The following is a 13,313-nucleotide window of genomic DNA, read 5'->3' as shown; positions in this document are numbered from 1 at the left end:
CTTGAAATTTGGGTGAGCAAATTTATTATCATTGTTAAAATTATGTCTTGAGTTTGAGCCCTGTAAACGAAACCTGACTCAAGATAAATTATATTTATGGACTCCTAAATATATGCCATGGAAATCAGATTTTTTTCTGGTGTTAAGAGTCCAAGTTGGACAAGGATTTCAAGCAAAATAGAAAAAAAAGAAAAAAAAAAAGGGAGATATACAGAAATTTTGCTTTCCTAACGTGCGTCGGAGTTGCACTCAAGGATTGAAAGTCCAACTTTGACTTTGTCTAGTGTGCGGAAATTTCCTATTTTACGAATTGGAGTCAGACATCTCTGGCAGTGGCATAAATAATTCAAGGGTTTATTTTTGTGGGTCTTGCTTCCATATATATAGCAAGTAACGCCGTGCCTGAGAAGACGTCTTGAAGCGCCATTTTCCACCGAGCACTTGGCGTTGGTTTTCTCCGTGGAATTACATAAATAATTTTAGTGTTGAAGCCGAGTAAATATTGTGATAAAAATAGTTAATTCCTTTATAAGTTTGAGACTACTACAGATTTGATGGAAGCCCTGTCAGACATCTATGAGAGGCTCTCGGCAATCAATAAGGTCTACTTGATGCGACGTCTATTTAACGTGAAGATGAGCGAAAGTGTATCAATTGTTGATCATATCAATAAATTCAATGTGGTCATTAGTCAATTGAGTTCACTTGAGATTAACTTTAAAGATGATGTACGTGTTTTGATTCTAGTATCATCATTGCCTGATAGTTAGAATATTACTGTTAATAATTCCTCTGGACCAACAAGCTTAACGTTTGATGGGGTTTGTGATTTGTTTTTGAGTGAGGATATCCATAAGAGAGAATCTAGTGAACCTGTATCTACTGCTTTAGAAGGTGAAAATAGAGGAAGAATTGGTACTCGTATTAGCAAAAATAGTGTAAACTTAAAAAGACGTAGTCAGTTCAGAACTGATAATGCTGTATGTTGGAGCTATGGCAAGAGACGGCATATTAGAAGAGATTGCTTTAAGCTGAAAAACGACAAGGGTAAGGGAATCAGAGTTGAGTCTATTATGATGTTGCAGCTATAGCTGACAGTAATTTGGATAGTGCTGATTATGTCTTGTCTGTCACTAATGATTCATCGTTTGACGGATGGATTATGGATTTTGGTTCTTCTTTTCATTCTACACCAAATAGGAACTAGTTTACTACGTATCAGTGCACGGATAATAATAAAGTGCAGTTGAGGAATAACACTAAGTGCGATATTGTAGGTGTTGGCAATGTTAGAATTAGAATGCATGATGGTATTGTGAGGACATTGATTAAAGTGAGGCATATTCCAGAGTTGAAGAAGAATATGATTTCCTTGAGTGCTCTGAATTCAACTGGGTGTTGATATACTTCAGAAGGTAGAATTCTGAAGGTTGTTCGAGGTGCCTTGGTGATAATGAAAGGAATCAAGCATAGTGGCATATATGAGCTTCAAGGTGAGTCAGTGACGAATTTTGCCACGGAGATGTCGGATGCATCTGTTCAAGAGTTTGAATTGTGGCTTATGCGTTTGGGGCACATTAAGGAGAAGAGCCTGAATATTCTAAATGAAAGGAATTTGCTATATGGTTATGTTGCTAACGAACTAAATGTATGCAAGTGCTGTGGCTTAGATCAACAGCGGAAAGTGCAATTCAATACTATTGTCAAAGAAGCCACGGAGATTGCAGAGTTAATTTACTTGAATGTTCGCAGGTTATCGCGGTTTCTTTCGAAGAAGAGTGCCAGATTTATGCCAACAGTTGTGGATAACTACTCAAGGAAGACTTGGTGTTTGTGTTGAGACACAAGTTTGATGCCGTTGTCAGAATTAGACAATTAAGAGCTTTGATCCAAAAGGAGACTGGTAAATCGTTCAAGCATGTGCGGACTAAAAATAGCATGGAGTTTTGCTCAAAGCTGTTAAACGAATTATGCATAAAGGGAGGCATAGTGAAACATCGCACTAGTGCCAGTGAACCAATAACAAGTTGCAGAGTTGATGAGCAGAATATTACTAGAAACGGCCCATAAAATGCTCTCTAATGCTAAAAATGGCTAAGAGATTGCTGACGGATGCGCTTAGTACGACGAGCTACCTGATGAATAGATCCTCATCAACTGCGATTGGATGTCGGACTCCCGAAGAAGTGTGGTCAGGTAACGTTGCTGATTATTCTATTCTTAGAATATTTTGTTGCCCATATTATTTTCGAGTGAGTGATGGTAAGCTCGATGGGAAGGTAAGAAAGTGCATGTTCCTAAGTTATGTACAAGGTGAACAGGGTTATTAGTCGTAGTGCCCGGAATTAAATTCACCTGTTGTCAGCAAAGAAGTTATATTTGATGAGTCTTCAGTGCTTCTGGTTAGGAGTGATTATAATAGTGTTTATACGGATATGAACAATGTTTAGCTTAAGGTGAGGTTGCAGCTAGAAACTCTTGAGGTAGTGGGTACTAGCGAAGTAATTAACACAAATGATGCTTATAGCGAGGTGGAGCCTATAGAATGTAACTACTAAGTTTGACAAGGTGCATACTCGATTTCCTAACAAATATGGATGCAATAATGGTTTTAATTTATCTGTGGTAGAGGAGGTTGTATCTGAAAATTCTTGTGGAGTAATTAAAGATGCAATTGGAGTTGATATTCTGATGAGATCCACAATTATGGTCAAATTCAAGGTGGCAGTTGAGCCCATGAGAGGCTGTAGGAGAGTAGCAGCGAAATTCGAGTTTTATCATATTGATTTGACTTGACTCAAATGTCGAGTTAAGGTGGAAATTGTTAAAATTATGTTTTGAGTTTGAGCCCGTGAACGAAATCCGATTCAAGATAAATTATATTTGTGGACACGCCTAAATATATGCCATGAAAATCAAATTTTTTTTCCGGTGTTAAGAGTCCAAGTTGGACAAGGATTTCGGGCAAAACAGAAGAAAATCAGACATACGACATTTCTAACGTACCTTGGAGTTGCACTCAAGGATTGAAAGTCCAACTTTGACTTTGTCTACTGTGCGGAAAGTTCCTATTTATTGCACAATGGACCTTATTATTGCACGACTCCCAAAAAGTCCAAGTGAATTATTTCGGAAGTTGTCCCCTCAAGGCAACCGTGGCGGTCCCTTATCGACGTGACCGGTACCCCTCAAGTCAACAGTGGTGGTCCCTTATCGACGTGGCCGTTACCCCTCAAGTCAACCCGTGGCGGTCCCTTATCGGCGTGGCCGTTATTTATTGGGTGCTGCTATGTTAGCGGTCACGGAAACCAATTGACCACAAATTCCTCTCACAAGCCCATAGCAATCAATTGGACTTGTGGAGGAATCTAAAAGTATATTCTGTAAATTATGCTTACCTTGATTAATTCAACAATGGAAGCTAAATAAGAGACAATGCAAGATGCACATGATCTCTCAACAAAAATAACACTCCTTATTTGGAACACGAAAAATATATTCATGCCATATGAAGTGCATACTATGTCTTGTGGGTGTCTTTGATTTGGTGAAGCAATTTGTACTTAATTTATATCGTTTTAGTGGATTTATATGATAATTTCAATAAAGGTCGTACGTCTAGATATATCAAATGTCAAAAGGTAATTTTTCACTTTTCCGTCAAATCAAAATATTATGTAAGTTTTATAAGATTTATGAAGAAATCATAGGTTAATATTCGTGTAAAACATTTTCTATTATAACTAATTGAAATACAAGCCAATCTTTGATTTCCCATCTCTTTTTCTCTCTCTCTTTTGTTTAGACTTTACATAATTGACACAAATTGTAAATTAATTTGAACCTCATAAGATATAATTATTGTATCAAAGATATAGCACGTTTTTCAGAGAATGTACTTGTTTTATTTCTTTTATGGATAAATGGTTGAGAATGGGGGCTAGCACAAATATATTTATTTGAGTCATAAAATATCATCTATTAGGATTGCGAAGTTTTGAGATTAACACTAATCTCAATTCGAACACAAAAATGAATACCCAACCTTCTTCACAATTGGACAAACTAGTCTGTCAGGTTTTGTGGAATAATTGTGGTTGAAAACTTGTAATCCATCCGTCCCCTTTTGAGATTGGCAGTGCGGTCCTCTTCTCATTTTCCTTATTTAATTGAAGGTCCCTCACCTCCAGAATATTATCTCCTTCCTACTACTATTGATACCGTGAATAGTTGAGTTCTTGCTTCTCTCCACGACATAACAAGAAAATCAATGGCGAGAAATTGGATCGATTTAGCAAGTGCTGGTGTTCATGGCGATGGTGGAGCAGATCTTCTGTTGCTCAAGTCCGGAGTGATCTTCGTGCTGTGCTTGATCCTCGCGTCAGTTGTTATGTTTTCCTGCATCGACGACGGCTCATCTGGGTCTCAGCACAAAAAGAACAAGGGACATGGTGGTGGCTACTATGGAGGCAGCGGCGGCGGCGGCGGCCACCACGGAGGACACCATGGAGGAGGTGGACACCACGGCGGCGGCGGAGGTGGCGGTTGCGGCGGAGGCGGTGGTGGAGGGTGTTGAATTGGCGGCGGAGGCGGCGGAGGGTGTTGAATTGAACTTAATGAGGCTTGTGGACTTCTTTTCTCTTCCCTTCTCTTTCTTTCTTAAGTCTCTTTTTGTTTGTATTTAAAATAGTTTCTTGTGAAATTTGAAGTGGTAAATTTCACGATAGATTATCAAAAAGCATAAGCATGTACTTTGTGCTCACTTCACCATGGTAGATTTTGCCGTAAAATCAAACTTGACGCTTGAAATTACGATGAAAGATTGTTGTAAACGTAGCAGGAATATGTAAACAGAGTCCCAAACCCATCCGGTTGACTAATGCCGGAACTTAATAGACTGTCCAACTTATTGTTTGGATGGATGTTTTTAACAAATTAAACAATAATTTCGAACCTGGGTTTAGATGTAATTATACCTGAATGGATAATCTGCTAATTGATTTGGATGACCCACTTGCAAAATTTCAAAGCACTTGGTAATCTACCACTAGACGTGGGAGTAGTGAAATCATTATTTCATCGGCAAAGTTTTCAAAAACTTGCTGCAACCATTAGTAAAATAGTTAAGCACTTGGTAATCTGCTGCTAGATTTGAAAACGGTACCATGGAATTTTCATTGATAAGCTACTAATTAATGAAGGGGGCCACTTATAAAATTTTCGGGTATTCGGTATGCTACTCGATCTGTGGTGATAAAATCATTATTTCATTTGTAAATCGCAAACTACTTGATGAGCCCAATTATAAAATTTCATAGCACTTGGTATTATACTACTGGATACTATATTTAAGGATGGTATACTTGTTACTTTATCGATAAGTTACTAATTAATTGTTGGGGTCCATTTGCGATATTTTAAAACAACGTACTAATCTACTTGTGAAAGAGATGGTAAGACCATCACTAACTAATTGACGACCCCGGTTATCAAATCTAAAAGCACTTGTTAATCTACCATTTGATAATATTGGCTGAGAAAAATCTATTATTGGATACTAGATTTGAAAATAATAAAATCACTATTTTGCTGGTAAGTTACAAATGGTTGATCGGACAAGAAAGTTGCCAATCAATTTTACTTACTAAAGATATTATGGGTTGTAACATCATTAGTAATTTGCCTGAGTCAGATGAACTTTCGAACGATAACATATTTCTTTGAGATGGAAAGTCAAGGCAACTTGCTTGTAATGTTCAAAGTTATGTAGAAGGCGTGAAAATATGATGGGGATCCTCCATTCCACATGATATTTTCCTCGGTGTCTCGACAAATCTCAATCTTTCATGACAACCCCGTTTTTATCAAGTAAATGGTTGAGATTTATTGAGACGCACAAAGGAGCGTCGCAGGGATAGAAAGTCCGCTTCCCTAAAAGAGTATTAATCTTTGCTCTCCATCTATGTCGCCGGCACCCGATGTTTGCTGTTTTTGCTTAGGTAGTGGTGGTTTTAGTGGGATAGTGGCGGCGGCGGAGGTGGCGACGGCGGCTAACTTTGAAGACATAAAATAATCATTATTTATCAGTATTTCTATCAATTCGGGTTCTTACGTTTGTCTAATCAATAGGTTTTTTAACATCGGTGTTCGTGATGGGTCTACGGTTTGCTAGATAAATGAGCAGTTGATGGGTACACGAGTTCTTTAAAGGGCCAGGGGTTTGGACTAGCCAATTCCATGAAAGAGAATCGACTTTGTTGGGCTTTCACGACCCAGTCTACTACTCCGTGTTGCTCTCTACTTCTACAACGGGCTATTCTCAGGTCACAGAAAACGGGGAAAAAGGTATGGTGCTTCAGAGATAAGCGCACACTCTTCCCAGGCGGAGAGATCTGCGAACTCCGATGATGAAACAAAACACAAAACGGTGGGAACCTTCGAGGAAAGAGAAACTTCAGCTGAGCGCACGAGTGCTAGGGTTGGACATTAATTACTACATAGAATTTGTGTCTAGTGCATGGTTGGGATCTACCTGTAAGTAACCGTCCATCTATTCCGTTCTTGGCAAATTCATTTGTTTTGTTATATAAGGAATTTCAAGTTTTGTCCCAAGCAATTTCCTAGAACCTTCACTAGACACAAATTTCCAATGGCAACCGGTTGGACCTGTGGAGGAATCTAAATGTGTATGTTCCTGTAAAAACTTGCTAACCTTAATGAATTCAACAATGGAAGGAAGCTAAGTAAGAGACAACGCATGATGCACATGATCTGTCGACAAAAATAAAGTGCATGCCATGTCTTGTGGGGTGTCTTTGATTTGGTGATACAAAATTTGTATTTAACATATATCATATTAGTGAATTTTACATGATGATTAGAATTAGGGTTGCTCCTCTGGATTTATCAAAGTCAAATGGTGACTTTTCACTTTTCCTGTCGAATATAAATATATGTAAGTTTGAAAAGATTTATGGAAAAAAAATCATGGGTCAATATTCGTGTCAAAAGTTTTCTATTATTATGACTAATTGAAATACGAACAAATATTTGATTTTGCATTTTTTCAAATCTTTTTCTTTTATTTAGACCTTACATAATCCACACGAATTGTAAATTATTTCAAACCAAATGAGATATAATTATTGTATCAAAGAAATAGCACATTTTTCGATGAGGATACTTGTTTTATTTCTTTTATGGATAGAAGGTTGTGAAGGGGGGCTAGCACGGATACTTTATATGTGGATCATCATAAGTCTCTCGGTAATGTATAATTCGAGTCCTAAAATATCATCCGTTAGAATTACAAAGTTTCAAGATCGACAATCCCAAAAAAAAAAATACCTCAATCTTATTCCCAACCGGACAAACAAGTCGTCAGGTTTGTGTGGAATAATGGTGTGGTTGAAAGCTTGAAATCTGCAGACCAAAAGAAGAAAGCTTGAAATCCATCCGTCAATTTTTTAGATCGACGGTGCGGTCCTCTTCTCATTTTCCTTATTTAAATGAAGGTCCCGCTCCTCCAGAACATCATCTTCTCCTTCCTACTACTGCTACTGATACCCGCAATACTTGAGTTCTTGTCTCTGTTCTCTCCACGAGATAACCAGGTAATCAATGGCAAGAGACTGGGTCGCCTCAGCATGCGCCGCCGTGATCGTCGTGCTGTCGTGCTTGATCGTCGTGTCGGCGATTATTTTTTCCTGCGGCAATGACTCATCTGGGCCTCCGCACAAGAAGAAGAAGAGAGAGGGCCAAGTTGGCAGCCACTATGGAGGCGGCGCCGGCTACTATGGAGTTGGAGCCGGCTACTACGGAGGCGGCGGCAATGATGGCAGTGGCGGCAGCGACAGCCACCAGCACTGCGGAGAGCACCATGGAGGAGGCAGTGGCTGCGGCGGAGGGGGCGGTTGTGGGGGAGGCGGTGGTTGTGGCGGAGGGGGTGGCTGCGGCGGGGGCGGTGGAGGCGGCGGAGGGTGTTGAATATATCCTTTAGGCATGAATTGAGAAAAAAAAAAGGTTTCATTCTAGTAAACTGTGATGCAATAGTGTGGTCTTTATTATATTACGTTAGGATTACTATTTAGGGTTAAGTTAATTATCATTTTATATTTATCGTGCTTAGGTCGAATTTTATTTTCATCATATATATAGAGGGGTCGTGTTCTTTATTTGATAATGTACAGATTATTACATTATTCTCTCTCGTCACAAGACTGTGCGAATGAAATTGGATGAGCCCTTGCCTTAACCACTCTCGTTCGATGCCAGTGAAGAATTTGCTAAATTCTTTGATACTGCAAAGTGCAATCTAATAAACTTGCCCAATTATACCATTTGGATGGATATTTTTTTCAACATACTAATGATACTGATAATTTATATAATTTTTTGGATTAAAGTTAAGTTTAACGTAACGAGACTATATAATGATTTATTTTCTCCTGGGAAATTCTGAGGCAGTCAGGGAAAGACATCATCATCCAGCGTCATCAGAACGACCGGTTCGAACCGCTTTCGATGGCCCCCGGTTCAGCCGGTTCGACGCGAACCGCTCGCCCCTCGAGCTTCCTCTATTCAGGAGGAGAAAACCCAATCGCGACGAACGACGATCTGCTTCGCCAGCCCCTCCAATCGTCTTCTTCCTCAACCTCCGCCGATCCCATGACCGCCGCCGCCACCAAGGTGATCTGGATCTCTCCCCTCGCGCTGCTGATCTCAATCGGTTCTCTCGAGTTGAGTCCCGCCTCTTGATTTCGCTTGCGCGCGCCTGCTCCGGTGATCTGGGGACACTCGCGCGCGGATTTGATCGATTTCTCCCTTTCTCGCTCGTCGGGACGGTGTTTCACAGCCTTCGAACTGACGTCCGGACGTAGTGCGACAGGCTGGTGGTGATCATGGCTCTGGTGGACGTCGCCAAATGCTGCCTCGATTCCCTCAGCGGAGTTAGTCTGATCGGTTTCCAGTCCCTTGTTCCTTCGGAAGACGCTTGCGAGCGGTGTTGCTTTTTGTTCTGGAACCTCGACGGATGAGTTCGTTATGGGTCGTCTTGCGGAATCGTGTTGTTCTTGCTCCTTTCGGTGTCGTTTTAGTGGGTCTTCTTGTTTGGCCATTCAATTTTTGAGTTGCCAATTGCGCTCTCAGAGGGGGAGAGATAATTCGCTTGCTTAATTGCTGATTGCTTTGCCCACCATGCATTTGCTCGTGTTGGTTTATTGGAGGAACTGGTCGTGTTGCCGCCATTGATAAAGGTGTCAACTTTGTACCTATTCCGGTGTTCGCCTCTTTAATTCTTCCTCTTGGCTTGGTCAGATTCCGGAGCACATAAAGGACGCTACCCTTTACATAGATGGCGGCTGCACTGAAAGTTTCCAGTATCTGGGGGCTTTCCCCTTGCCGCTCAGCGTCGGGTCGCGTTCTGTTTGCAGCTTGGAGAACATGTCTCCCCTTGACATGGTAAGAACATCTTAAACTAAGTCTTTGATTGGCAAACGGAGGATAAAATTCGATAGGGTCCTTGCATTGCATTCCCCCATGGCCTTACTTTTTGGAATACGGTATTTTAAAAAATGAGAGAAGAAATTTGGACTCCTAAACAGAAGCAATCCAAATCCAAACCGCCCTGCTAGACCTGGTCAACTGTTCCATTAACATATGCATTGTCGATACCAATCAACCCAAATAGGCAAAGATTCCTGTATTCTCTTATCTGTCTCTTTGTTGAGCTTTTGTTGCAGTTAAACGAGGTTTAGAGGATATTCATAATTGTGAAATTTCTGGCCCTGGGTTTAGGGACCTTGGTTTCTGAGGAAATTGGAGAGATGCCCCCGTTTCTTTTGGGTCTTGAAACTTCTTTTCATCAATAATTTATTGTTACAGGTCTTAAAACTTCGAATGCAAGATCTTGTTATAAAGGAGTTGGGAAACAAAATGGTGAACTCGAAATTCACTGGAGTTTGGGAGAGTAAGCTTGTTTATTTTGGTGGGAACCTTAAGATGGCAATTTTCTCTAGTAAAAGTAAAAATGCAGAAACGATAATATAGATATTGGTCTTAGATGCTCCAGGACAAAGAATGAAGTTGTCTTTTATTTTTTCCAGAACTACGTATAATTTTCATGAGATATTGATGGTTGGTAACTGATATAATCTAAGATCTGCGAGAAGCTAGAAAGCATAAAATATATAACTCACTTGGAAGAGCCAACCAATCAATGTCAGAAACATGCCAACGCGAAAAACCATAATTGGCATGCATTCGCACAGATGCACAAATTTGCGTTTATTTCACATAAAAACTACAGTTTATGTTGAGTCGAATTTACTCTGTGAGGCCGCTTATGCCTATGATTTCATGAGAATATTCGTCTTACTGGATCTTTTTCTGTGGTAATACTCTGCAGGAACATATATATGTCATTAGATAATATGATGGAAGACACACGACTAAATTTCAATCAGCCATTCCTTACGGTGAGGCGCTTCTCGCCCACAGTAGACTCTGCAGAGGGCCAGGACAAAAGGAGGACTGATATGTCACTGCTCACAATACCTACTCTTCCTCATTACAAATCAGAGCTAAAATCAGGTCCGGTAAGGAATCCAGGAACTGTTCCATTTGTATGGGAACAGTGTCCAGGAAGACCTCAGAATGAATCCCTATCGAGGAGTCAGACTCCTGAATGCCCTCCTGCTGCCCTGAAACCTCCACCTGGGAGGACTGCAAGAGTTAAGCAGCAGGATTCTGAAAAAACCTTCAATGGTGTTAGGAGTGTACGTACACAAACGAGAAATATTGTTTTAAATTCTGAAAATGCACAATCAAACGATGAAGGCGCTAAGAAAAAGGAGACCACAGAGGAAAAAGGGTTCGCTGGTTCAGATTATAGTGATGAAGCCTACTTAGATGCATTGGATACATTTTCGCAATCTGAGTCATTCTTCTTGAACTGCAGTGTCAGTGGTTTGAGTGGAGTGGATGGTTCAGATATGAGACTATCTGGAAGGTTCTCTAGAGATCCACCAGCCAGGGACTTCATGGTGGGTCGTTTTTTGCCCACAGCAAAGGCAATGGCTTCAGAAGCGCCTCTGCATTTCATCCGGAAGCAATCTGTGGCACAGGATCTGCCGAGGCATCCAGTAAAGAAGGCAGTGGCTGGGGGTGAGAACTGTCAGCTCGAGGTACTTAAACCAAATGTTCTACCGATAAACCAAGTTGGAGTTGGAGAAGAAAGTGAAGATGATGATTACTACGAAAGTGAAACCTCAACAACTAAAATTTGTGGATTATTCACTCGGTTTTGCCTGTTAAATCCAGTACCTGGTATGAGGATGCAAACCGTGGGGCTTACTGTGCACAAAACTCAACTTAATTCTACATATGCAAGATATCAAGGTGAAAACAGGAGTAAGGTACATAGTTTTTATGTGTTTTGGTTTTCTTAAAGTTAGTTGTCCGTTATGTTTTCTGTCTTTCTTTATCAGCTGTTAAAGATAATTGCTAAAGTATTTCTTCTTGCTTTTTTATGGCACAATAAAAATGCTTTTGATGAGCAAAGATCAGTTGGTGGCCGTCTAAAATTGGAGCTGCATGAAAATAAGTTTGATCTCAAAAGCACACAGAGCCAAACTACACGCAAAAACGAAGACAAGAAATTAGAGTGTCATCACTATACGGACATTTGCAAGGCAATGGCAAAATTAAGCACCAGAACTGATTTTCTAAATCAGTCACTCATGGGGAGGAAAGACAGTTACTCTTGATGAGAATGATAAGAATTCCAAGGTTGATGGCTCCAATTCCCAAGGAAAGCGCTTCATCAATCTTCGAGAATTGTTAGCTAGTGAGCGTGCGGAATGTGAGGCAGGCAATACAAGCCCTGTAATTGAAAAAACTGTATACGTCGATACTGTGCAGGTTGTAAAATCTCAAGGTCATACAAGTCCCTCAGATGGGAAGGAGCCATCCCATTCTGAGGATTTTGTTTTCGAGATCCAGGCTACTAGCAAGAAAGTTGAGGAAGCTATTTTAGTGGACTCTCCTTCTCTGGATATTGAGAACATTGAGCACCCAGAGAAACAGACAATAACTGAACTTGAAGGTTTACATTTCACAGACTCCCCCTTACTCTCTGCTTCTGACAGATCGAATGAGGATATAGATGTCGACTCGACTAGACACGATCAAACTCTTACTCAAGCAGGCAGAAAGAAGACCAGCTCAAAAGTCAGCAGAGATGGTAAAATTGATTTAGAAAGTGAGGCACTTATGAGATTAGGTGATCGGCAGAATCGTTCCAGTGCCTATTCACCCTTGCCACTTCCCCCTCCTTTACCAATCCATCAGACTCATGGTTATCGCGAACCTTGCCCGCTTGCTTCCTCCATGAAGCCATCTTCACGATTCTCTCCTGGTGTAGATGTTGTTAATGGGAACCATGCTTCAGAGCCAGCACCTGTTGATCCCAAGTTGGAAACAATCGTCAAATCTTCCAATGTGCACCACAGGCATCTGCGGTTCTCTGAGGTAATTCTGTAACTTCTCTCGACATCGTCGCTATATCTTCCCGCTGCGATAAATGCTCATTCTACTCCTTGTTCATCAGGAGCTACTGCCGCCAATCCCAGAAACCTGAAGAGAGCTGATCCAATTTTGAAAGGTTTGGAATTGAACATTCCTGCAATGATCTGAACACTATTTTTTTTTCACTTTTTCCCCAAGTTCTTCAATCTCTAGAAAAAGGAAAAGACTTCGGCTCTGCCTCATCATCGCTGGTGCTCTGTTATACCTGCTCTGTTGAGTGTTGAGCACATTATGAGGAACTGTAAATAGAATTACCCTCCTCTTACAATATAACTACGAAATGTATCCCAAGGTCTTCCCGTAAAGATCATTCTTTCTGTATACCAATTTGTACCATCATTCTGTTTTTTCCTTGTGAAGGGGATTGCAATCACTGTTCTCTGGTTGTAATAAACGGATGATTTCACTACTTTTATGTACTTGTATGTCGCTAATCAGCAAGGGAAGTTGTTCATTTCAATCGTACCTTCGTGCCTCTTTGATGTGATGTCCCCCAAAATTTAAAATTCTTCTCAATCATGCCAAGGCTGAGACTTTTTGAAGGAGACGGAATGATGTGTGCAGAGAATTCAGACTCTTGTTGATTCAATGATGTCATGATGCAGCATATGAATCGTGGGAGGGCACTTTCAAGTTTCGACGTACCATGTTGCTTAAAAGGCATCTGTCACACAAATAGTTAATGTGACAAACGACATTGGAAAGTATTTCATTATGGAGTGATTCTG

At 40.5% G+C, this 13,313-nt stretch overlaps 1 pseudogene; it reads left to right on the top strand.

Annotated features, from left to right (window-relative positions):
• Positions 1-8,608: 8,608 nt before the first annotated feature.
• LOC115692391 (uncharacterized) lies at positions 8,609-13,050 on the top strand (annotated as a pseudogene).
• Positions 13,051-13,313: the final 263 nt, after the last annotated feature.

Source organism: Syzygium oleosum, unplaced genomic scaffold (assembly GCF_021117445.2).
Source record: "Syzygium oleosum isolate NSW1041296 unplaced genomic scaffold, Sole_v2.1 Sole_v2.10, whole genome shotgun sequence".
NCBI lineage: Eukaryota > Viridiplantae > Streptophyta > Magnoliopsida > Myrtales > Myrtaceae > Syzygium > Syzygium oleosum.
The sequence above is the reverse complement of the archived record's forward strand: the minus strand, read 5'-3'. Positions and strand labels throughout refer to the sequence as shown.